Here is a 27,144-nt window from a genome sequence, read left to right on the forward strand (position 1 = left end):
ATGGCTAGACATATTTTAGGCATACCACCAAGGCAGAGCAAAGCATATGGAACTGATAACTGTGTTTTAAGAATGCCAGCTGCAGTGTTGGAGAAGGTATGTAGGTAGTCCAAAGGCAGTAAACCCCGGAGGGATGGAGGAGAGAGCAGAGGTGAAGCCAAATGGCCCAAGACACCCTTAACTACTGTGTATGGTTCACCAGAAGTTATCTTGTCCTCTCTATCACCAACCACTTCTCTTTTAGTTTATGTTATAGTCAGAGAATACATTTACTACAGGACACATAGTTTATAGGATTAGTTTCTGATAATTACTCAAAGAGTCAAATGCAAAGGAATGAAAGAGACTAACCACACACTAGGGGCCCAAAGAAACCAGCCGAGGGCCTGGATCCCAGCAATGTCCCACACAAGACCAGCTAAAGGTTTAGAGTCCAAGTCAATGTCCTCCATGAGTCCAGCCAGTGGCCTAGAGCCCACAGCAATGTCTCATGTGTGTCCATATTGAGGATCTGCACCTGCAAGTCCCAAAGGCCAGTTGTGACAGCCAGAAAACCTATGCTGGTGGGATGAAGGGTTTATGCCACCAAACTGTGGGATCCACATTGGAGCCAGGGAGCGATGCTCATGGTGAAGATCAGGGCTCCTCTGATGAAAACGGCAGCCATTCCCAGCAGCAGCGAGGCCCTGAGCTCCTCCTCCAATGAACACAGCCTCGTTCTCATCAGGAAAATCATCTGCAGGAAGCTTCTCCTAGAACCTCAACTGGCCATGATCTTCCCCTCCAGTTCTCTTTTATAGCTATTGGTAACAGTCCTCATGTGGATTTTCCACGGCCAGACTATGCTGATTCAGTTCAGCTGGGAGTTACAAGTTGACCATTAGTTAATCCACTTTAGTTTATTCTCATATTAATATCTGGATGTGCTATAAACTTAAATTGCTTGTAACTGATTAATGAATTAGCCATTAACACTCTTAGTAATCACCAAGTTTATACTTCATGGATGTGTAGATTAATGTTACATCTCTATTATCTTTATTCTAAAATGTAACTGTCAACATGAGAGGAATCGGAAAGGAAATATTTAAATAAAAATATCAAAAATAAAACGTATATAAAAGTGATTTTGTGGTTTTTTCAGTAAGAAGTGTACTTCCTTTTTGTCTGAGAGAAAAAATGGATGCAATAGTTTCCTGAAAAACCACATTCAGTAGTTTTTTTTAGGACTTGCAGTAAAATCTCAGGGATCAGATTTTCTGTCCACTTTTTTTCCACTATGCTGCTTCTCACATCTTTGTCAAGTTGAGTGATGTTTTCAATAAAATCACCAAACATTCAAATTGTAAAGCCATCTGTCACTACTTCTGCTCTAAAAAAAATGAAGCTATATTTGAAAACAATCATAAGTATATCTGCATTCTTTTTGCTGGCTCTGGAAAAATGGGAAACAATCTAAAACCAGACTGCTTAGATTTGCATCATGGCCTATCTACTTCTGATCTGTGTGACCTTGAATTAATTACCTAGAATCATGTGTCTCAGTGTCCCCAATTATGAGAAGTTCAGCATAATAATGGGCACATGTGTATCTTGTGAAGAATGAATGATAGTAAAGTTAATATATTCAGATACATAAAAATCAGAGTTACCAGGGACATAGTGCTCATAAATGTGAGAAAGTGTCTGGAAACTACAAACATTTGTATGGAGCGCTATGGGGACTTCTGCTCCTGACTGGACTCAAAGTGCTCCACCATTACTCAGAATGAAGTTATTTGGAAATCACTGAACATTGCTGCAAATTTTAGCATTTACTTGCTGTTTAACTGAGCTATGGAACCTGAGTCTATGCATAATGTAGATATACTCCTTTAAATAATTTATGAGCAACTTTATTGTCTCAGAAGAAATGTGAAATATGTGAAATACTAGGAAAGCCATACATTCCTTGTATTTGTGAGTTTAACGCTAGACATTTAAGAAATACTTTGTCTCTTTCAAACACATACCTCTAGCTTAGCTACTATTATATTGAGTTTTCTTTCCTTTTTTTTTTTTTTTTTTTTGGTACCGGGGATCGAACTCAGGACCTTGAGATTGCGCGGCAGGTGCCAGAACCACTGAGCTAAATCCCCAGCCCCAATTTTTCTTTCCTTTAAGGAGTATGGGGCAGATGATTTTGCATAAATACCAAGAAAGAGAACCATGTGTGTCAAATTATTCACTGATTACCTAGAATAGAATCTCTTGGGAGGATGGCCAGCCTTTATCTTGGTAGTATATTAGATTAAATAATTGTAAGTTTTTATATCATGACAGGATGTGGAGGCAGAACAACAACAACAATAAATGATGTGGGGTTGGCTTAAAATAAAATAAAGAACAAAATCATGTAAAGCCACAGAATAGTAAAATCCAAACTTTTATCAAAATCTAAAATTTTCCACATGATCTGGCTTCTGCCTTCTCTTCCAAACTCATTTCTGAGTGACTTCTACTTTCTCAGCACACTCCAGACACCCCACTAACTTCCTTTTCCTTGTACCTGTCTCTCTTTCTATTTCTTTCTTTCTGTCTGTCTGTATGTCTGTTACTCTGTCTCTGCCTGAGTCTCTATTTCACACACACACACACACACACACACACACACACACACACATTTCTCCAGGATCTCAGATTTTTATTCTTTTTCTTGACTTTATTTATCTCTTCACAGAGATTCAGACAAAGGAGTCTAGCTGTGTCTCTCTTCCTGTGAAGTGAGTTCTGAGGTCTGACAGGTCATGGAATGGCTGTGACGTGTAACTTGGCTTTTTGTGAGTCCACAGATGATGGTGCTAACGCAAATATCATGGGCTGGAAAGGAAAATCCATGTCCAAAACATATATTTACTTCAGTAGGAAAACGTTTTCCTTCTCTCTGATTAAAGAGGTAATTGTAATCCACCTGCCACCATGCATAAAGCTAGTGTGGTTGGAGAATGTTTCCATTTTGGGAATCAAAGCCTCAGTTAATAGCACATTAAGCACTCAGTAATATCCAGGTCAGTGTCAGGGAGAAGTCCAGGAATACCCTCCATCCCTGCCACCAAGTTTGCTGTGTTCATGGATCCATTCATCAAGCATCAAACTAACTCGACAAAGAGACTAACTGATATCACTAAAGAGTGTGTGTTAGTCAATTTTCTGTCCCTGGTTTAAAATACCAGAGATAACAAACTTAAAAATAAAAAGAGGAAAAAATCTATTTTGGCTTACAGTTTCTGGCATTCAGTCTATGGGTGGTCACCCTTGTTACTTTTGGAAATGTGCTGATGTCGTAGTACATCTTGGTGGGAGCACATGTTGATGGAAAATGCTCACTTCATAGCAGCCAGGAGCAGAATGAGGAGGAGGAAATAGCAAGGTCCACCTATCTCCTTCGACAGCACTGCCCCTATGACTTAGAACTCCCACTGTGCCCTCCTTTTTACAGTTTTTCCCTACTTCCCAATAGCATTGCTCTAGGGACTAGGTCTTAAAAACATGGCCCTCTGAGAAATATTCAAGACCCAAGATATATTGGGGTGATTTTTAAGTCCCCTCTCCAATGAATGTACCTTTTCTGAGAATTCACTGTAGCACAAATATCTTCACACTATATGCCCCTTTTGAAAATTTTGTTACCTATTTCTTTTCTAAATTTTCTTGTCACCAGTCTTCCAGTCTTGTTCTTCTCAGGTTCTTGACCACTTAGTAAAATAATTAGCAAAAGTCTATGAATTAGTATAAACTGTGCCTCTATTCAATTTTGACAACAGAAAGAGTGAACAACCAAATGCACTGCTCACAACTCTTTCCTGTAGGAGGTTTTTCTTCACACTAGCATTCCTTTCTGTTCACCCGTAAGCAGCTCTGTGTTACTACAGCTGCTCATATGCAGGTGGAGCCAGTATCTAATGGAGACCAGCTGGAAAACAAGCACAGGCTTAGTGTTTCCTAGTTAGTTGGTAATGAAGATACCCCAGATGGTCACAGATTTGGCTGGAATGAGGAGAGATGATGAACCCACCACTGATGTTGAAAGAGTCTGAGCCACCTGTTCTTGCAACATATTTGTACCTTTAGGACCTCCCTGAATTCAGTCACTTTTTCCATTCTGTTGAATTGATTGTTGCCCTACACACCCGAATGTTTGGTTAAGGGGATCAAACAACAGAGGATTAATGACAGAAGCTCTGCTCACATAGTCACCTGATATCCCATGGCTAAGTGTGCAGTTTCTCAAAGCCCAGGAGTAAGCCAAAAACTATTGCAAAAATGAAAATAGTCATCTGAAAGGACTATATAGATTTGCTTCAAATGGAAGTCTGTACTGAGATTTGAGCATCTGCACTTGCCAGAGGGTCCACACAACATTCCAATTCGCCATGGACATATGGAACATCCTTGCAACTAATGGAGTGGTAGAGCAGCTGGCACTGCAAACATAACTTGCTAGAGGCCTTCTCTTGCCCTGGTCCACACTCACAGCAGAAAGCAGCATGGGTTCCCCTGTAGGTGGGGTGAAGTAGAACTCTAAAACAGGGCACAGATTGCCTCTAAAATAATAACTTGAATATTTTATATGTAGCATCTTTTAAGGATTATGACAAAAAATTTTTTCAATGTATACAGAATTTGGAAGTATGTGTTTCTATGAAATATATTTAATCATGGAAATGGTTATATCCATAGCCAAAAGATTTCTTCCAGCACTAAAATGATAGAATTCACAAGTGATTTTCAGGATCAAGACATTTTCAAATTAATCTATTACTGACAAAGCTTGCTGTTCTATGTATATATTTTTTTAATGATTGCTAAGTGTATTTTAAATAGCAATAATAAAGGTGATTTAAATCAAGCCAAAATATGATTTTTTCTGGTAGGAAATTTCTGATTACCCCAAAGTTGAATGTTTTTAAATGCTTTTACAAAGATAAGTAAACTATATATATAAACTATATATACACCATATTTCCCTGAAAATAAGGTGCAACTAGAGATAAAAAACACCAGTCCAAGTCAGTCCATCCTTGCCTTACCTTCCACTATAGTGTAGGCATTGAGCAAGAGAATAGTGAGGTATAATCTTCTGCATGACACTGGTCATCAGCATGGTAATAAGCAGCTATTAATTATAGTTGAATTTTATTTTCTGGTTAGATCTTATTTTCAGGGAAATATAGATGACATATATATAATATATTCATTATATAATATATAGTTTATATAGAGATATAAAATTACATTTGATGTTTTTTCCCTATGTTGAAAAGTATATAGATACTCCAGAATAAATCTACATATTGTTAAAATTATGTACTTATAGATTAAAATTTATAGTTTCTATGTGTAATGTTTCATTATGTACCCCTAGATTCATACTATACATTTGTAATGTATATAAAATAATTCATGTTTTATAAAATTGTCATTTACAATGTACTGATAATTCAGTGAAACATACTGTGTAACCTCAACCACTGAAAATTAGTATTTAAAATTGTGTTGTGTCACTGAACTTTCTCATCAAATTCACAAGTGTTAAATCATATTTAAGGCTTGATTTCCATGATTCCAAAGCTTATCTCACAGCATTTCATTAAATATAAACTCCTAGAATATCTGCAAATAGGCACCAAAATGACTGGACTTAGCTGTAAAATTTTGCCCAATCTGTGTGTTATTTTCTCTACAGAGATTTCACAGTACAGATCAGATATCATACACATAGGAACTAATAGAAGATGCTCATGGTACCCCTCATACAGTTTCTCAGTCCCTTCTTGTCACATCTGTTGTTCCCTCCCCCCCATATTCCTTTTATCTATTGGTCTTCTGCTCACTGGACTCATTTTTAAGCCACTTTCCACTTTGATGCTATGCAACTTTATTATCTCTCTAGGAATAGACATCTATCCTGTATGCACTGTTAGCCAAACATTGTCGATGATGCATAAATTGTTTTGGTTTTTGATTGAGGTTTATGGACACAGAAAGGTATTTGATTTTCTAAAATTTACTCTATGAAGAGCCAGCATAATGATTCAAGCTTATAAAACAGAATGTGAATCACATGCCCAAAGTAGCAAAGTTTTGATTTTAGAAAATTCACCATGGAAGATAAGTTGCCAAGGCTAATTTTAAAATGATTTATTTTAAAAATAAATCACTTGGGCTACCTAGAATCTTCTATTCAAAAAGAATTACATGAAGATATAGTTAATACAAAGTTCAGACCCACAAGAGCATGTTTTTTGCTAGTTTTAATTCTTTGACTCATTTAAAAATCACTTAATGTAATTATAAAATACTGTGAAATGTTTATCAAAAACATACCTTAAACTGATATAACACTTCACATAACTATCAGCCAACATAGGAAATCCTTACTCTGCCCCGCTGGACATTAACTGAGTCTTCCTTCTAGTAGAGCAGTGACTCCCTCCACAATGCTGAGAGGTAGGTAAAGGAGAGCTGCCCATGGTCCTGACACTTTTGCAGGGCTCAAAGCCAATACCATCAGGGTAAGTTTATGCAGTTGTGCCACTGACCATTCTAAATGGTGGTAGCTAAGCACAGGAGAGAAGAGCCTGACCAGAGAAGGTTAGTACATCAAATTACATTCCCCACTGCTTCAGTTAATCCTAAAGCCACACATTATACCTGTCATTTCATTCCATTTAATCTGCATAACCCCCAAACTCAGCTACTCCATTGCCAATTTATATTGCTGGCACAATGAAGCTATTCCTCAAGGTCTCTGCACCTGCTTATTATGTCTAGGTCACAGTTGCACATACAGCTATTTCTGGATGTAGAAGTCCCAGCAGTCACTTGATGGATCTTCTAAATTCCAGATACATTTCTTTCTGTTCTCACCATGAAGGAAAAGTCTTCTTATGAAAATTTGGGGCAATTCCTCTGGCAGTACACTAACTCTATTCTCTGCCTAATAATCCATTCATATGAGTGAGCCATCATGGTGAGATACCAGTCATAACTTTGAAATTTATGCCTCATCTGCTAAGTCCCCTAGTGCCAGCATGTTTTCCATGAAAGTCAGGATCCCTGGTCAAGCAGAGTCTAAAGTTGAGAGACAAAGAAACACAAGTCATCCAAATGGGCCTCTTCTTGAGCTGGGGATTTAGCTCAGTGGTCCAGCCGCCTGCCTCACAAGCTTGAGATCCCAAGTTCAAATCCCGGACACACACAAAAAAGCAAAAACAAAACAAGACCGAAACGTTTTTCTTTCAACAGAAAACGGCTTGTTCTGTTGCCTCCTTGTGGCTGTTGAGTCAAAGTATATACTACTACTAAAGCATTGCTCATAAATCACCACATTCTACAGAAACCAGGTTCCTTTGTCTAATGTAATATTAAGTGAGATCCCATGTAATTGTTAGCGTGTGAGCTCTTGTGTAGTGATGTTGGCTGTATATTACCTGCAAAGAATTGCAATCCCAGATGATGTTTGTCTCTCAGTAAGGACAAACACTTCCTCCTCAAAGAGAAAAGACTCTAAGCAAAAAAGGCTCTTATCACTTGACTGGTGGATGTCCTTTGAGACTGATCCCTATTCTAGGCATCGGCCTCAGTTTCTGCTGCTGACTGCTCAGACTTATAGCAGTGTCACACTTGACCATATTGCTGGACTCATACCCAGTCTCCAGCCCTGCCAACGTGGTCTCTCCTTTTATGGGAAGATTGTGAACATCTAGGTGTAGATTTGTACAGAAATTAGTTTACTTACACTCAATGGTTTTCCTGTGTACCTAACTGCCTGATGTCTCCTCTGTAGTGGATCCTAACCAGTGGACACTGATGTGAGAAAAGATTCTATATAATTTCTAGCGTGTGTAAGCTTCTTCTGCACAACTTTATTTCTTCAATCTTTCAATCTTGCTCCTTTCATGCTCCTGTGTGATCAAACCCTTCCTTGGAGTATATAGTCTCCCTTATCTTAGGTCCCATGTTCCACAATAGGAAGATAATGCAACGCGTACTCTTACAGTTTTGCTTAGGAGAAGGATTTTCTTAGACCATCTGTCTAGTTGTCCTTTGATCGCAAGGTTGATACCCTACAGTACATTTGACCTCCAATAATCAACATATGGGTTCTCCTTAAGCTGGGCATGGGATATGTCAGGTGGCTGTAGAGGATCTTCTCATTCCTATAGGCCATGAGTGTTAGAAAAATGGTAAACATCAGTGCTACAGAGATAGATATGAAAGTTCATACCATCTCTTTGTAACTTCCTTTCCTTTTGGTCTGCTCAAGCCTGATTCTAAATCCATAATGTTTTTTGCCTAATGGATTCCTGCTGAGCCTGACCACCCATCAAATAATTTTGATGGGTAAGAGTAGCCACATAATGATGATGAGAAATTCTGCTTCCATTAAAATTTAGCTCCCCATGAACAGGTGTTCAAACTAATCCCCTATCATGGCCTGCTAGCCTGCCAGGAACTAGTTTCAGACTGTTAAATAAATCTCTCCTGAAGATGACAGCCACACTCCAGAACCTTAAGCATTTCCACTTTGGCTTAAAAACTGGGGCTTACCAGAGATTCCATGTGTTTTCTTCATTACACAAAATACCAGGAATGCCACTGGAATACTGGATCAAAATGCCCAAGTAGTACTGTCTTAACCCATTAGGGCAGCTAAAACAAAGTACCTTAGAGACGTGTGCCTTAAAAAAAATAAATTTATTCATTACAGTTTTGAATGCTGGATAAAACCAAAATCAAAGAGTTGGCACATTCCTTGTATGGATAGGGTTTGCATTCTGGTCCATACACAGTTCTATGTCATTATATGATGGAAGGGGCAAGTAGTCTCTCTCAGGCTTCTTTAGAAGGTCACGGATCTCTCTCATGAGAACTGCACCCTCATGACCTAACTGACTCCCAAAGGCCCCACTTTCTAATATTATCACATCAGAGATTAAGAATTACATATGACTGTTAATTTCAGATGCCCATTTTTGGATTGGGTCTTTAAATTTGGGAGGTCTGATCTTTTTAAGTTCTTTATAGATTTGAAATAGTAGACCTTTGTCTGAGGAAGAGCAGGTGAAGATTTTTTCCCACATTGTCTCTTCACACTGCTGGTGGTTTCTCTTGCTGTGCAGAAGCCTTTTAATAAGAAGAGATCCCACTTGTTGATTGTTTGTGCTAGTTCACGGGCAACTGAGGTTTTGTTCATAAAATCTTTTCCTACATCAATGTCTTCAAGGGTTCTACCTAACCTCTGTTCCAACTGGTTCAGACTTTCTATTTTAATATTTAGATCTTTAATCCATTTTCATTTTAGTTTAGTGCATGGTGAGAGATATAGGTCTAGTTTTAATCTTTGGCAAGTTGAAGCCCAATTTTTCCAGCACCATTTATTAAAGAGGCTATCTTTCCTCCAGTGAAGGTGTTTGGATCCTTTATCAAACATGAGATGGCTGAATGTGTCTGGAGTTGTTTCTGCATCTTCTAATCTGTTCCACTGGTCCTCAAGTCTGTTTCTTTGCCAGTACCATGCTGTTTTTATCACAGTAGCTTTGTAGTAGAGTTGCAGGTTGGGGATTGTGATACCCCCTGCCATGTCTCTGTTAATTAGAATTGCTTTTGCTATTCTGGGTCTCTCCTTGTTCCAAATGAATTTTTGGATCTTTTTCTCGAGGTCTATGAAGTATGCTGCTGGGATCTCAATCGGAATTGCATTAAATCTATATAGCAGTTTTGGAATTATGGCCATTTTCACTATATTAATCCTCCTTACCCAGGAGCAGGGGATGTCTGTCCATTTTCTGATATCATCTTCAATCTCTCTTTTCAGAGTGCCATAGTTTTCAGAGAAGAGGTCTTTGATTTCTTTCATTAGGATGATTCCTAGGTATTTCAGTTGAAATAGAAATAGCAAATAAATACATGAAAAAATGTTCAACATCACTGGTCATTTGAGAGATGCAAATGAAAACAATGCTGAGATTCCACTTCACTCCAGAAAGAATGGCTGCTACCATGAAATCAACCAATAACAAATGCTGGCGGGGCTGTGGGGAAAGAGGAACCCTGCTCCACTGCTGATGGGAGTGTAGACTGGTGCAAGCACTGTGGAAATCAGTATGGAGATACTTCAAAGAACTAGGACTGGAAGTCCCATTTGAGCCCGCTATTCCACTGCTGGGGATCTTCCCCAAAGAATTAAAAGAATCATACCACAGTGATATATGTGCACCCATGTTCATAGCAGCACAGTTTGTAATAGCTAAAACTTGGAAACAGCCCAAATGCCCATCAACTGGAGACTGGATAAAGAAAAGGTGTTTTTTTTTATAAAATGGAGTACTACTCAGCCATAAAAAATGAGAAATTAAAGACATTTATAGCTAAGTGGATGCACATTGCGGCAATACTCTTAAGTGAAATAAATAGGACACACATGTATAAATACCAAATAGTTTCTCTGGTGTGAGAAACTGAAAGTGTAAATAAGGACTAAATGTATAATCAGTAATGTGAAATAGGAAGAAAAGGGGCAAAGGGGAAGAAAGTGGGAGGGCTAGGGGAAAGGATAGAAGGGAATGGGATTAATATGAGAAAATGGAAAAATAGGAACAAAATCTTTGTAAATAGGGAGGAATGGAGGGGTTGAAGGGAGGGCTGGGCAAGGGTGAAAAATAAGAACCAAGAGAGACTATGTAAAGGTGCAAATTTCCAATGATGAATGTCATTATATTGTATACCTAAAATGTATCAATGATTGGAATGAATAATCGATAATGTAAAATAGGAATAAAAGGTCCAAAGGGGTAGGGGTAGTGGGAGGGGCAGGGGAACGGAAAGAAAGGAAAGGAAAAAATGATGAGAAATGGAAAAAATGGAAATAAAGTCTTTGTAAATAGGGAAGGGTGGAGGGTGTGAAGGGAGGGCTAGGAATGGGGAAAAAATAAGAACCAAGTTGCATTATGTAAAGGTACAATTCCCAATGAGAAATGCAATTGTGTTGTATACCTACAATGTATCAATAAAAGAATTTAATACAAAAAATAAGAATCACATATGAATCTGGGAGGACATAGATATTCAGTCCATGTCAAGTGCTCTTGTACCACAGCTTGAACCTGTTAAAGAATCTTACTTTTCTTTCAGCTTCACTCAAAATTGGCAATGTCCAAGTCACTTAGTATATGCGTCCCAGGAAGTGCATGCTGCCTCAAAAATACTGAAAAGGTTTTTCTTTGTGGTAGGTGGTATAAGATGCAATAACTTAGCCTTTAATTCTGATGTACCCCAGCAGGTTCCAGATTACTGAACTCTTGAAATCTTCATTGATATGGTAATTGAACCATGAATATTTGGTTCCCTTTTCTACTCTTTGATGTAACAGTGACTTGCAAGGGCATGCCTAACATATAATATTTCAAGTTTCATGACCAAATAATTCAATAAAGACAAGATATCCATCTATGGCCAAGTAAAGAGATTGATAAACTCTTTGCCTAAACATAAGTAAATTTGAACAAAACTGAGAACTGTTTCAATGCTGTACAATCAACTAAAAGTAAACAGCAGTCTGAGAATATCATGCTTGTAGAAGTGCTGAACTTCAAGAAACAACAATGGTAGCTCGTGATGTTCTGTCCTACGGGTGCATCCATACCCACTCCCTGGTTGGGAGAGCCAAGTCTCTGCCAGAGCAGGGCAAATGGTAAGTAGCGCCACTTTTTCACCAAAGTTAATGGGGAATGAGATATCTTGGAATAGAGGGAAATGGACAAGAGTAGCTGTGTCCATGCTAGAGACTTCTTCCTTGCAAGCAAGAAAGGGAAAAACCAAATCCTAGGTTCCTTGAGACCAAGGGTGTCATCACCACTAGAGCAAGTATCATTTTGACTGAGTCTGAGAATATTCACATATCCCTGGACTCCAGCTTTTCAGGTGTCATGATGTGTACAGGAGACCTAGAAAAGCTCAGTACAAAGTAAGATTCAACACCCACTGAACAGATCTTGTCTCATGATACCATTCTACAGAAAATAACTATAAATCTATGAATGGCTTAGCCTAGGACTGGGATATGGAATGAAGAAGATGAGGTTATTTTACACATTATAGTACTAGCACAAAGAAAAATGTTCAAACTAAAATTAATGTAATATGAGGGCATGTCAAGGGGCAAAGTTTTCAACAGAAAAAGCTCTTTCTTAATAAATTCTTTTATTGGAAAAGAAAGCAACCCATAAAAAAAATTCTTTTATTGGTACATTTTAGGTATACAATACATTTACATTTGTCATTGGGTGCTTGTACCTGTACACGATGTATCTTAGTTCTTATGTTTTCCCCATTACCTGAGCACCATTCACCCCCTCCACCCTTCCCTATTTACATTGATTTCATTTCCATTTTTTTCTCATAATTTTTCCTTTCCCTTCTTTCCTTTCAAGAAATCAACCAATAACAAATGCTGGCAGTGGTGTGGGGAGAAAGGAACCCCTCTTCATTGTTGGTGGGAGTGTAGACTGGTGTAGCCACTGTGGAAATCAGTATGGAAATATCTCAAAGAACTAGGGCTAGAGGTCCTATTTGACCCAGCTATTCCTCTGTTAGGTATCTTCCCCAAAGAATTAAAAGAATCATACCACAGCGATATATGTGTACCCATGTTTAGAGTGGCACAGTTTGTAATAGCTAAAGCTTGGAAACAGCCCAAGTGCCCATCAACTGGAAACTGGATAAAGAAGATGTGGGTTTTTTTATATATAAAATGGAGTACTACTCAGCCATAAAGAATGAGAAACTAGAGTCATTTACAGCTAAATGGTTGCATATTGAGGTCATACTCTCAAGTGAAATAAATAGAACACACATGTGTAAATACAGAATAGTTTCTCTAATGTGAGAAACTGAAAGTGTAAATAAGGATTAAAATGATTAAAATGAATAATTGATAATTTGAAATAGGGAAAGGAAAGAACAGAAAAAGCTGTTAATTGACAAAGCTAGAATAATTTGAGCAAAATAATACAAAATATATTCCAGATTGCAACCCGAAATATGAACTACACATCTATGAGTCAATACTTAAGAAAGTAAATAAATATAGGGAAAGAGATTGCCTATGCAGGAGAATTTCAAATAATTTATGTAGAAACTCTGCTTTCAAGAAGTATAAATCTCCACTCTTCATTTTCATATAGGAATTTCCTTTCAAAGTATAAAACAAGAAAAGGAGAAGAAGAACAAATTCACAGTGGCTTAATGTGCAAACCTCAACCAGACTATCCAGTTTAATATCAACAGTGAAAAGCCATGTAGAAAACATGAATCCATGATGTAATATAATAAAAATGGTGCTTTAACTCTGAGGTTCTTCCCCTAAACCTACTGCCATGTATAACCGCAACAAAAGAGTCAGAAAAAAATGAAAATGGATGCTAGTCTATAAAGTAGCTGATATCCTCATCAGAATAATTAGTTATCAAAATAAGGGAAATCTGAGAAATTCTCAAGTCCACAGGAGCTTCAGGAGACAAGATGGTTCCATGTTATATTATAGTCTGTATGCAATCCTAAAGTGGATGAGAACTATGAAACTTTGAAAAATAGAGAGCACTTCAGTTAATGGTAATATACCAATACTGTTTTATTAATTGCCCTTTCTTTCATTTACTTCTCTCTAGCTTGTTTTGTCCCCAGTATTCCTTAAAGAGCTCACCATGAACTCACTGTAGAACCAAGAATTGTTTTTAAAAGAATAGGGCTCTTAGACCAAACAAAATTGAATCTAGTTCCAAAGACAGAATTCTGTTTTCCTCCCACACATGAGTCAGTTAAATAACTTCTCTGGGTCCATGTGACAGGCAGAAAAGCGATTAGAATTCATGTCTCACTGACATGAATGTTCAGGCTCTTGTGGATAAGAAATTGTTCTTAGCAACCACAAATGCTATTTATTGCAGCCCAAGTTCCCACCCTGCATTCACTTACAGGATGTTCATTCAGCTGCATCAATTGAGATCCTACATGAGCAGTTAAACTAAATGAGTTGTTTGGGTTTTTTTTAACAGAATTTTACACATAACCATTAGTTGCCTTTTGAGATCTGTAAAGGCAGAAATATGACACCGGGAGATAACCATTGTGTGACAATGTAAAAATCAAGTATTTCTAAAATATTAGAAGAATAAAGTGCTAAAATTATTAGAATTTAGACATTTGAAGGACAGGCCTTTTGAGCTGGTACACAGATGTCTAAGTACAGCTCTACTTGCCTAGGAATTTAGGAGCTCAAAAGAGGATCTCCACATACCTAGCAAAGGAGAATGTTGGGTAGAAGAAGCAAGCAATTGTATCCTAAAGCAATGCAGACCAGGTTAGCTTTAAAGCTAAAGGACAGGAGCTTAAGAACCAGCATAATAACTAAGCCTGTCTTTCAGGGAACTCAGATTCTCTTTCCAATTTTCAGAAATTCCTTTCATAGGTGTTACTATAAGAATCACTGCTATTACTGAAATGAAATAATAGCAGGTGCTATTCTAGTATTTTGTTCTTAATGTGCCATAATTTACCAGAAAAGATTCAGAACTTAATTGGTATGAAATATAATTCACGTTAAATTTATAAAATGATAATCCATTTTCATTTGCATTTCAAATTTTCTTCAGAAGTTTTGGTATTTTTTTATCATACACCCATAACTAAATATAGTTCCAATGATGCACGCTTACATAAAATATTTACTTAAGTATAATTAGGCCACAAAAGCTTATTCACATACCAGGATCCTTTAGAAAATTTTTTACGGTTGTTTTAGATCTAGATAGGAAGTGAATCACAGTATAATTGTTCTGTCTTTCAGTTCCATATATTTTTATATCATCCTATTATAATGCATTTTTTGAGATTAGTCTTTCAAATGTTTGCAAGCCTATTTGGTAAAATGTTTCATCATTATTGTCATGAAGGACACATCAGCATCAGTAAGAAATGACAAAATGCATGGTGCTCTTCTAGGGATACAAAGAACTGTGGCGAAGGCTTAGCTCATTGTGAGCTCACATTTGTGTAGAAGATATGTCACATATCATAGTATGTGAGATGTTACTCGTAGTATCTCATTAGAAGCAAACATGCTATAATCTGTAGGTGCCTTAAAAATTGAAAGAAAAAGATCTCTATGAGATTCAGTGACTCAAGAATGAACTGGAATTTGAGTTCAGCCTTGAAGAATCATTGCTGTCTTTTTTCTTTCACAACCTGCACAGTAAATACAATAATAGCTCTTAACTTATCATCCGTTATCTATGTCCCAGTCTGTCTCAAAAGCTTTTGAGTTCCTCAAGGGATTTTGACTGGCTTATAGATAAATATCTAGTTTGAATTAACAAGCACCTAGTGTTCAAATATTTTTTTGTTTAAATTCTTTTATTGGTACATTTTAGGTATACAATACGTTTACATTTCTCATTGGGTGCTTGTACCTGTACATGATGTATCTTGGTTCTTATTTTCCCCCATTACCTGAGTGCCCTTCATCCCTCCACCCTTCCCTATTTACTCAAATATTATCTTGTAGAGACACTAGGTTAAACTTTAGGTTAGAAAAGCAATAGTCCTTGTTTTCGAAATCTAACAGCTCAGAATCTCACCAGAAAGACCACCCTGTGATAATAATACGCTATAAACAATGGCAAAAGCATCCACTGTAAACCAAGATAGAAGGAGATATGCAGAACCTAGAGAGGAACATGTTTACAATATTCAGTGCAGTGAGTGAGACAGATATGTTCATCCATCACACCGCCACAGTGATCAAGAGGCAAAATATTTGTCACTCCCGAAAAAAGAGTTCTCATGTCCCTTTACAATTTGCCATTCCCTCTGTCTCCACCAGTAGAGCCATTGTTTTACTCTCTGTTATAATACACTATTTTACATTGCATACAATGGAATCATACCATTTTCATAATGAATATGTATGCATTTTATATGTACACTGTTTTGTGTCCATATTCTTTTATGCAGCATAGGGAATGCGTTTCACCCATGTTCTTTTATGTATCAAGAGTTTGTTCATTTTACTTCTTAATTTTATAGATTTCCTAAGTGCTAGTGGATGTTTGTTTTGGGGATATTAGGAACAAAACCATGATGAACAGTCTTTGTGTGATAGTATTTATTTTCGTGTCTTTTGCCTATATATGACTCTTGTTTTTTATGACACTGTTGTTTCAGACCATTCAGTATAGCATCTAAACCAATATCAAAACACAGTTACAATCATGAAAGCTAAATCTGATCAACTGCTAGTGAATATATTATTTCTCCATCTATTTCTTAAATATCTGTGTTGCTCATTCTTCTTTACTTGAAAATGTTTAACATTATGTTCAGATGAACACAAAAGTTATGTTCCTGTAAGAGCAACAACTCCACATGATAGGACAGCTCAAAAACTATGTGTGGAGGGTTAAGCCAAAAAAAGGGCCATATTGGCCTTCATTTGGCTTTACACCAGAGTCACATACTCTGTTTCAAAAATGAGCCTTTCAAAAATGCACAGGAGAACACATGTTAATATTTCTTTCTATAAAGTGTGATTATTCCATGAATCCATGCCCCTGGCCTGTGTCTTATCACAGCATCATATGAATTATCAATCTCATTGCAAGGATGACCTACCTCAATGGCTTGAAGAATACCGAACACAAGGTACCATTCTCTCTACACTCTCATAGTATTCTTAAATACCGTAGGCATAATTTTAGGCTCAAGCAACCTTTATAAAGGGCTTTTCCCTTCTCTACCTGGTGCAATCTTATCTTGAACTCACCCATGTCCCTCTAGACGGTATACTCTGATCTGAATAAAATTTTCTTTTCTATATTTCTTGATAGTCAATGAATTTTTTTACTGCCCACATCACTGATCCTCTATTAGTTATCTCAGCATTAAGTTTTAAAATAGTTTCATGGTTTCAATGATGTTTCAGAATGACATCAGAATTCTATCGAATCTGTACGTTACTTCAAGTAATATGGACATTTTGAAAAGGCTGTGCTTTCATGTTAACTTTGTATCTTTGTATTAGTTAGCTTTTTGTCAGAGACAAAACACCCAACATACAAAATTTAAAGGAGGAGAAGTTGTTTTTTGTTTTCTTTTTTTTTTTTTCTTAGTTTCAGAGACTTCAGTCCATGGGCCTCAGGGAAGAAACATCATGACAAAAGGGCATGGCAGAGAAAAGTAGCGTCATTTATGGCCAGGAAGCAGAGAAGGAAATAGAGAGAAAGCAAGGGGCCAAGGACAAAAATATACCTTTCCAGCTTATGCCCCCAGTGATCTACTTCCTTTGACCAGATCCAGTATCCTCCTAAGATCACATTCAGCTATGAACTCATCAATGGATTGATTCACCGAGGAACAGAGCACCATCATGATCAGCCACCTTCAAAAAGGCCCATTTCTGAACACCGGTACATTTTAGGGGATATTTTTGAGCTAAATCATAATAATTCTTAATAAACGTAGGGAATAAAGACTGACTCATAAAATGATAGCCAGTGTTAAATACTGCGTTGTATACAAAGCACCCAAGTGGGCAGTAGGGCTCACAATAGTAGAATTATATCACCATCGAAACTGAGTAATATCAGAAATTAGTTTAAGCAACATTTTCTCTGGGTTGATTTTCCTATCTCTTGCCAACCCACATGCCACTACTGTGTTTTTTAGTATGCAATTAAAACTTCTAGATGAAAATTGCTTTAAAATACAGGATGATTGTCTTTTTAGTTGTCAATGAGACAATTGAATGAAAATGACAGAATATGAGTGTTTTGAAATGAAGAAAAAGGAGACTTTAAGTTAAAAAAAAACACACAAAAAACAGAAGGACAATTAGAAACCAGTATAGGACAGATCATGCTTATTATGTATGCCAATTAATGCCTCAGATTTCCCCACCTTTTGAAGAAGAATTTCAGCCATGAGATCACTTTGAGCAATGGGTCACATGTGGGGTGCGGTCACTGGGGGCTTAGGGATTTAAATCCAGAGTATTTCTAGTGGGTATTTTTTTTTCTCTTTAGGCAGCTCCGACAGAGTCTTGGGGTGAAATGATAAGATGGTTGAAATCCAATGTTAAAATAAGGTAAATTGCTTTGCAATTTAACAGAATCGTATATAACTTTGTACAAGTGAGAAGTAAACCCTTATTTTGTTTAATTTAGGGGATTGCATTGTGAGAATGCTACAGCAGCTAGCATGTATTACTTCAGTTGAAACAACATATTTTCTAACCCACTGAATGCTTGTTGATGGTGCTTCATTCTTAAGAATAATTAGTTTTGTTAGGGCAAAAGGAATAGATTTTTAATTATGAATTTAATATGCAGGAGGAGTTAATGCTAAACTTTTAAGTACCACCTAAACGTCAATGCCATGAAGAGAATAATTAAAATCAAAGATAACTCTGAATTCAAAGGTCAAGGCAAAAATTAAAACCCTTATTTGAGAAGACATTTATATGAAGATCATCCAGCCAATATTATATGGCTAGTTTGATATGTTGAACTTGTAGTAACCCCGAATGATATGTAACATAAGTAAATAACAAGTAGATGAGTACTTCCAAAATTCACTTATGCAACAATTCTAATTCATGCATTCTATAAGTGCTCAAACTATTCCTAATATAAATCGAGTTACTGTCCCATATATATATCCTACTTTTTTCACAAAAGTCCTTGAATGGAGTGTGCACATTTAAACTAGTCCCTTTAAATTGCACTTGCAAATACATACAGAAAGGAATCATTTTGTAAACCTGAAGAATATTGTCAAAGCAGGTAAGCTCTTTGAATAAAAGAGTTACTTTTGAGAGCTTAGTGATCAATGATGTGTAAAGAAAATTTTCATGCCATAGTTTGCTAATTACCTTTCAAAAACTGTGCTCTCTGGAGTGCTACATTAAGAAATTCTCTAAAATATATGAGAAAATTACTATTGTTTCTTTGCCATTATATTAATTGATGTGTCTATAGTAGCTGAATTGGTGTACCCTGTGTTAATTGACCTTAACTCACAAGTTTAAAAAAAAAGACCACAGAATTGAAGGGACTGTGCAGAAAAATAAGCTGGCAGAGCAGGTCTAAGACTGCAGAATGGCCTGTTTATGAGGTCTGTCCTTAGATGTCTGGGAACTTAGGTTTCAGCAGGGTTTCCATCACTCCATCATAAAGGTGGTATACTGCCTCAAAACTGCTAGGCAAATGAAATTTCCTTATTTTAACCTGATATGTTCCAGGCAGAGAATGCCTTGCAATTAGACCCCAAATACACTGAACTCTGGGCTCTGAGTCTCTAATGAACTTCTCTTCTAGACAGTGCACGTACCTTGTACTCAGCATGGTACTGAGGGATTAAGAGCATCGCATGTGACTCCACAGGGAGAAGAATCTTGGAACTGTGCACCTGGTTTCCACTTGACTTGGTGTCATGCAGCTTTGCCCTTTGCTGGGTTCTCTTTGTGTCCTTTATCGTAATCAATCATAGCTCTATGACTGCATGAGTCCAATGAGTGCTCCTAAGGAGGTATCCGGTGGGGCTGGTCTGGAGGACACTCCACAAAAGAACTTGTGAGACCTCAAGCATTCTACAACAAATGTCAATTTTTGAAAATTAGAGTTATAATTATGACAGAAATTCTTAAATTTTTATGGAAATGTCGGTGGATACCTTTCTGTGTGAGTATACTTTACTGATGTATGTAGAATATCTATGCTCATTATTATGTGCAAGCTCAGCTAGAAAGAGGTTGAGGTTTTCTGAACAGGAAATGAAATTTCTCCTAGAGTGTGGTTTCTTGAAATAGAACATAGCCTCAGAATATTAAATAGGAGTCATATACAATGTTCAACTTAGAAATCTGTCTTTAAAATAAACATCTTCACTCATGAAAAAAAATTGTTGTTTCATATTTGCACAAGCAATTTCTCTACTGAAAAGAATATTTTAAAATAATCTGAGCACAAGCTTTTGTTTATAATTCATTTTCCATAGATCTCTAAGGACGTACACAATTTTGAGGCTTCTACTCTGCCTACTTCATCTCTTAACTCACATTGCATGCTCATGTTCACCTTTCATAACTGCACTGAACCCCCCTTTAATTCAAAGGAGCTGCCATTCTGACTGCAAATGCTGGGGCATCCTTTTAAGCCATGTATACGTAACATTAACAATCTTTTGCATTTTCATTAGTACATGTTTGCAGAGTACATGGTGAATATATTCACTGTGGGGGTTGGTATGAATATGTAGCATATTTTAGTTTTATTTTCATCCTTTTTTCTCACCTCCCTTCTCACTCTATCTCTTTGTTCCCATCTTTTGGATAAGATCTATCTTCTGGTTTCTTATTATCTATCTTATTGCTTTTTAATTTATTTATATTTTTGTTTCTCATGTAAGAAAAGCTATGTGATATTTAAGCTTGTGTGTCTGATTTATTTTTCTTAATAATATGGTCTTGAGTACATTCATTTTCCTGCAAATGATTCAAGTTTATCCTTTTTATGGCATAGTAGTATTCCATTTTGTGTAAATACCATATTTTCTCTATCTATTCATCTGTTGATGGATAGGTAAGCCCCTTCTAAGATTTAGCTGTATCATTTCTGTGGCTATAAACATGGGTATGCATTCATCACTATAGTATGATGTCTTTCACTCTTTTGGAAAGATACCTACAAGGGCAATAACTAGATCTAATGAAATTTCTATTTTTAATTTTTTGAGGAATCTCTATACTGATTTCCATAGTGGTTGTACTAGTGTATAAATGTGAACTTTCACTATTGCATGACTCAGCACTGAAATATCACATTGTAATACACCAGCACAAATTTTAGCTGCTTACTATACAACCATATTTTCCTAAGACAGGTAACCAGTACTGGCCAACAAATACAGTCTTCCCAAATCCCAATACCACCTACTATGTGTTTCATAATTTTTATTTTTATAATTATATATAATGTACATTTTATTTGTGTGTCAACTATTAAGTTCCTTATGTGGAAAACACTGGTGTATTATCCTTTTTACCCCTCAGAATTAAATTAAACTCAAATAATATTTTGCAGTACAATTCTAATTACAACTTTCAAGACACATGTTCCTAGGTATATTCAAGTTGCTGACCGTATGAAGTGAGGCAGAGAGATAGACATAAAACAATACATTTGCAAGCAAGATGACATCATAGCAAAATATGCCAATTTCTTCAGAGAGTAATGTGGGTGGAAAAAAGTGGCATGGTTGGAAATAAACATTATGGTTTCAAGTGTTGGGATCACCTGCTCAATTATATTTAACTTCTTAGCATATAAAATTATTATGAGAACAATAATTAAAATTTACTCTTCTTCATGTTTACATGGTCAAATCAATAACAATATTTAAGCAAATATTCATATGCACCAATCATATAGAAAAGGAACCTTATTTTTAAGTAAAAAAATAACATATTAAAGTTATCAGGCATAAGAAATGTACTCAACAAATTCACGTTTTCTAAATTCCTACTTATCTTTAATGGGCAGAGTCATAATGAAGAATATAATTGTTCTTATTTGCTTGATTTCCTAATATGTTTTTATTTTCTCATACTTCATTTTATAATATTTAATTTGCATTGTATAATGATCTTAAAGTTTTGTCAGATTAACATACAGTAGACTAGGTTGGATAAGTTGCAATGAACATGGTCATTGATTTTTCTGCTACTAATGTTAACTGAATATAGTGATTAAAGCACTTGACATATCTTTACATAAAATGGTACTTAGTAGTTGAAAGCCAGTAATTCCCCTAAGCATATTGAATAAATTTTCCTCACTTGAAAGGCACATTGATCAAAATCCTCCTCAAAATGTACTACATCTTCACTTGGCTCCAAATAAGGATTTAATATGAACATTTTACTGGATTATTACTTTTTCTATTTTATTACTTGCTTTTGTATTCTAACCCAAAAGTGAGATCACGTGTAGTAAACTAAAAAGGGATACAGGTAGTGACTATTTGACCCATTATGATCTTTTTTTTCCCATTATGATCATTTTATAAAATAATTGTTTTCTCTGGCTCTAGAAGACCAACATTCCCTCCAAAAACAATGAGAACAGTTATAAAAATAATTTCAAAAGTCTCTACAAAGGCAGCAGAACACTTCTAAGACCCGTGTTGCAGAGGGAAGCCCAGCCCATGAAGGAAAGGGAAGACATATCTTTGGCACAACTTTTGCACTTGAAGTAATTGCCAAACTTCAGTATCAGCTGCAGGCACACAAGACTGTGATGGGAGTGGGATTTAAGATTCTCCAGAGATACTCCCTTACTGTACACACAGTCTTTCGCTATGGATCCAGAGAATTCCCACACAACATAAAAGAAAAACAAACCTGGTTAAGCCAATTCACACAAAATCTCAAAGTCTGGCTCAAGAAGTTCAATTTTTATTTGGAGCAAAATTACCTGACTTTACGGTGACGGACAGCTATAAGCATAAGTATTCTCTGACAAAAAAATCACATTATGTGGATTCTTAAATTATGCTTTTCTACAGTGTGCTGATCAATCAGAAAAAGAAGACATAAAAAGATAAGCATTTACCCAAATGAAAACATAAAAAATATGATGATAGAGCCACGGGACGTCACAATATTGCAATTATAACTGAGTAATACAGAATATCAAGAGAGAATAAAACATGAAAAATAAAGGAAATTCTACAAGTGAAAAAACATAAAAACTAAACTATGTTGATAAGCAGCTTTAACACTAGTTAAGACACACTGGAAGACAGGAAGAGTAAACGGCTATGTCAGAAGATATACCAGGAATGGAGATGAAAAGCAGGAAACATACAGAAGAGACAAATGGAATTCAGAAAAAATGCTAACATAACTATAATTGAATTCTGAGAAAATGAGATAAAATGGAGATTAGAGCAATATTTGAAGATATAATAGGTGGGCCTCCCACCAAAATATGACAAGAGTCTCAATGAAAATACTTGCAAACCTCTATAACCCTAAATAGCATAAATATAAAGCAAACTAAACAAGGATATCATAGTAAAACTGTTAAAATTTAAGACATAGTTTTGAAAACATCTGGTGAAATGTTGCCTTAAAAGATATAAATTGGCTTGGGTATGATGGCTCAGTGGTAGAGCATGCGCTTAGTAAATTCAAGACTGTGGGTTTGATATGCTGCATCACATACAAAGCAAAGCAAAGCAAAGCAAAACAAAACAACAAAAAAACAGGTGACTTCAACTGATACATTTAGAAGCCCAGGGTTCAAGACAGAAACACTGTCAAATTGGGATTTCTTTTAAAACTATTCCTTTGACTTTATTGTGTTATAATTACACAATAAAATAAAAATTGGATATATCTGTACATTGTGAAAGCTAATTAAACTACCCATCATCTTAGATCCTTATCATTTTTAATGGATGAAAACATTTACAATCTATCTTCAAGATGTCTTCTCACTAATTTTCAAGTGTAAAATACATTATTACCTATTGCCCTCATACCATTGAATACATTTCCAGAGCTTGTTCTTCCTTTCTAACTGAAACATTTTGTCCTTTAACCAACGTCTCCCCATTTTCTCCACCCACCAGCCTCTGAAAATCATCATTCTGTTCTCTGATTCTATATATCCAAATTTTTTAGAATCCACATGTAAGATTATAGAGCATTTATTTTTTTATATTCAGAAAACTTTACCTAGCATGCCATTGTACACATTCATCCAGCTTGCTACAAATGATAGGTTTCCCTCAGAGAGGCTGAGTAGTATATCTCATTGTGCATATTCATCACAACTTCGAAATCCATTTCTCCGTCATTGGACACTTGTAAAATGATTCTACATCATGCCTACAGTGATTACTTTTATACCAAAGATAGGAATATAGATGTTTCCTTTTTATTTTCATATTTTATTGGTACAGGTTACTGTTATATGAAGAGGAGGTTTAATTTGGGAAATTAGTAAATGCATTTAACTTATCTTAACCAATTTCAATACCATTACCCATCTCTTTCTTTCCTCCCTCCTGATTGTCTCTCTCTTTTTCATTCCCGGAAGTCTACCTCCTGGTTTGTTATCATCTCTTCTTTATTTTAATTATATTAATTAATTTATTTTATGTTTAATTTTTCTCATATAAGAGAAAACATGATATAATAACTTCCTGACTTTGACTAATTTGACTTGGCATCATGTTTTATAGTTCCATCAGTATTTCTTGCAAATAAAATAATTTCATTTTCTTTAGGGCTGAGTAATATTACACCATGTATATATTCCATACTTTCTATATCATTTTTTCTGTTTATGGATGTTTGGTTATTTCCACCAATTAGCTACTATGAACTTAGATTCCATAAATATAGCTATGCATGTATCACTATACAATGTAATTCTTAATTCTTTCAAGAATATGCCCAAAAGTGGTATAGCTGGATCAAAGGGTATTTCTATGTTTAGGCTTCTGAGGAATCTCCATACTGATTTTCATAGTTGTTATACTAGTTTACATTCCCACTAACAATTGTGGGTTTTTTCTCATCCCCTGAATATCTACTGGGATTTATTTTTTTATATTCTTGATGAGAGCTATTCTGAGTGTGGTGAGAAAGAATGTCAGGGTGGTTTTAACTTGCATTTCTCTGATGCCTAGAGATGTTGAACATTTTTTACATACTTTTGATCATATGAACTTCTTCTTTTGAGAAGTATACAATCTGTTCATTTGCCTAAATTTTTATTGTGTTCATTGATTTATGGAGGTTAATTTTTTAAAGTTCTTTACATATTCTAAATATTAATCCTTTATCAGGAGAATAGCTAGTGAAGATTTTCTTCCATTCAGCAGGTTTCATGTTCACTCTTTGCTTCCTTTGCCATGCAGAAGCCTTTGAATTTGATGTAGTCCCATTTGCCAGTTGTTGATATTGTTTTCTGTGCTTTTGGAGTCCTGTTCAGGAAGTTTTTGTCTGTGCCTATGTCTTCAAGCTTTTCCCCTATGTTGTCTTCCATCAGTTTCAGCATTTTTGGTTTTGATGTGCTAAAGCTATAGTGTCAGGAGTCCCCAGCTCAGGAGCCACAGATGAATACTGGTGTATTCAGAACACTGCATCACAGCAGCAGTTAAGCCATAGGTGAGCCAGTGAAGCCTCACCTGTATTTATAGCCTCTCTCCATCATTTACATTACTGCCTGTGCTGCTGCCTCCTGTCAGATTAGTGGTGGCATTGGATTCTCATAGGAGTATGAACTCTACTGTGAGCTGGATATGCAAGGGATTGTTATTCAAGGGACTTTTGAGCTCCAAGCATATCTGCACTACATTTTAGATATTAATGTTAGTTTTTAGCTTTTCTGTTCCTTAATTATTTTTGTGAAATTTTTAGTGTGTTTAAATAGTATATTTGTCTTTTGTTTAATACAATATTTCAGTAGTTATCATTAATTAAAATACCTGAAATAAAGTTCTAACTAGAATTTTTATTTCTATATAAGTCACTCAATTCTTTTATTTTTCATGAAAACTTCAGTGTTTGAGTTACAATTCTGTCATTTTATAAGAAAAGGATACTTTAAAATTGCAAATATATGTTTCACATTGAGATAATTATCTCTGTCTTTGATACCCATATTTCTTCTCAGTTAAATGTGAGTAGATAGAACCAGTTCTGTTTTTCTCATGTCCTTAAGGAAATCTATCTGAACCAATAAACTGTCCCATTAATCCTGCATTTTAAACTTTGTTAGTAGGCCACAACTGCTTCCTGTTTTCGGCGTAGCTGTTGTTAGTGGGACCGCAGTGGCTGGGAAGATGGTGTCTGTCAGCCGATGACCGGGTTATCAATGTGGGATCTGAATGGAGAACTTTCAGGAATGACAAAGCAACAAAAGATCCATCTCTGGTTGGAGATGCCCAGAATCCTCTTCTGAGTAATGGAGATTTGTCTACTATGATTGGCAAGGATGAAGGACTTACAAGTTTTGATGAGTTTGGCAATTCTAAGTACCAGAATCAAAGAACGAAGAGTAGCTCTGATCGAGCAATGATGAATACATTCAAGGAAATAACTACCATGGCAGACAGAATCAACCTCCCTCGAAATAGAGTTGATCGAACAAATAATTTATTCAAGCAAGTGTAAGAACAGAAGAGGCTGAAGGGAAGAACTAATGATGCCATAGCTTCTGCTTGTCTTTATATTGCCTATAGACAAGAAGGGGTTCCTAGGACATTTGAAGAAATATGTGCTGTATCACGGATTTCTAAGAAAGAAATTGGCCAATGTTTTAAACTTATATTGAAAGCTTTAGAACCCAGTGTGGATTTAATTATTATTGAGGACTTCGTGTCCAGGTTCTGCTCCAACCTCTGTCTTCCTAAGCAAATGCAGATGGCAGCGACACACATACCCCGCAAGGCTGTGGAGCTGGACCTGGTTCTGGGAAGAAGCCCGATCTCTGTGGCAGCAGCAGCAGCTATTTACATGGCCTCACGGGCAACAGCCGAGAAGAGGACCCAGAAAGAAATTGGAGCTATTGCTGATGTTGCTGATGTTACAATCAGACAGTCCTACAGACGTATCTAACCTCGAGCCCCAGACCTCTTCCCTTCAGACTCCAAATTTGACACCCCAGTGGACAAACCACCACGGCTCTGAGTTGAGGCGGCAAACTCACACTGACATCCACAGGACTTTGTCTATTGCACAAAGCCTGCGCACACTTGCTGGGTTGAGCCTTCACAAGGAAAACAGGCATGGTACGCGTTTCAGAGCTAAATGTTACTGCTTGGCATTCTCTCTCTCTCTCTCTCTCTCTCTCTCTCTCTCTCTCTCTCTCTCTCTCTCTATATATATATATATATATATTAGTGAAACATATTTAACGATTTAAATTTCTTACTGAATTTACTTTCTTTGGTAGCAATCTAGGAAACTATATTTTAGAAAATATTTGAAATTATGTAAAATTCTTGAATGAAACGTTTTTCAAAACTAAAAAA

At 36.2% G+C, this 27,144-nt stretch overlaps 1 pseudogene; it reads left to right on the forward strand.

Annotated features, from left to right (window-relative positions):
- On the forward strand, positions 1-26,800 carry LOC101725113 (transcription initiation factor IIB pseudogene; annotated as a pseudogene).
- Positions 26,801-27,144: the final 344 nt, after the last annotated feature.

Source organism: Heterocephalus glaber, unplaced genomic scaffold (assembly GCF_053883595.1).
Source record: "Heterocephalus glaber isolate CG9 unplaced genomic scaffold, H.glaber_assembly_v1.0 deba00000331, whole genome shotgun sequence".
NCBI classification, from domain to species: Eukaryota; Metazoa; Chordata; class Mammalia; order Rodentia; family Bathyergidae; genus Heterocephalus; species Heterocephalus glaber.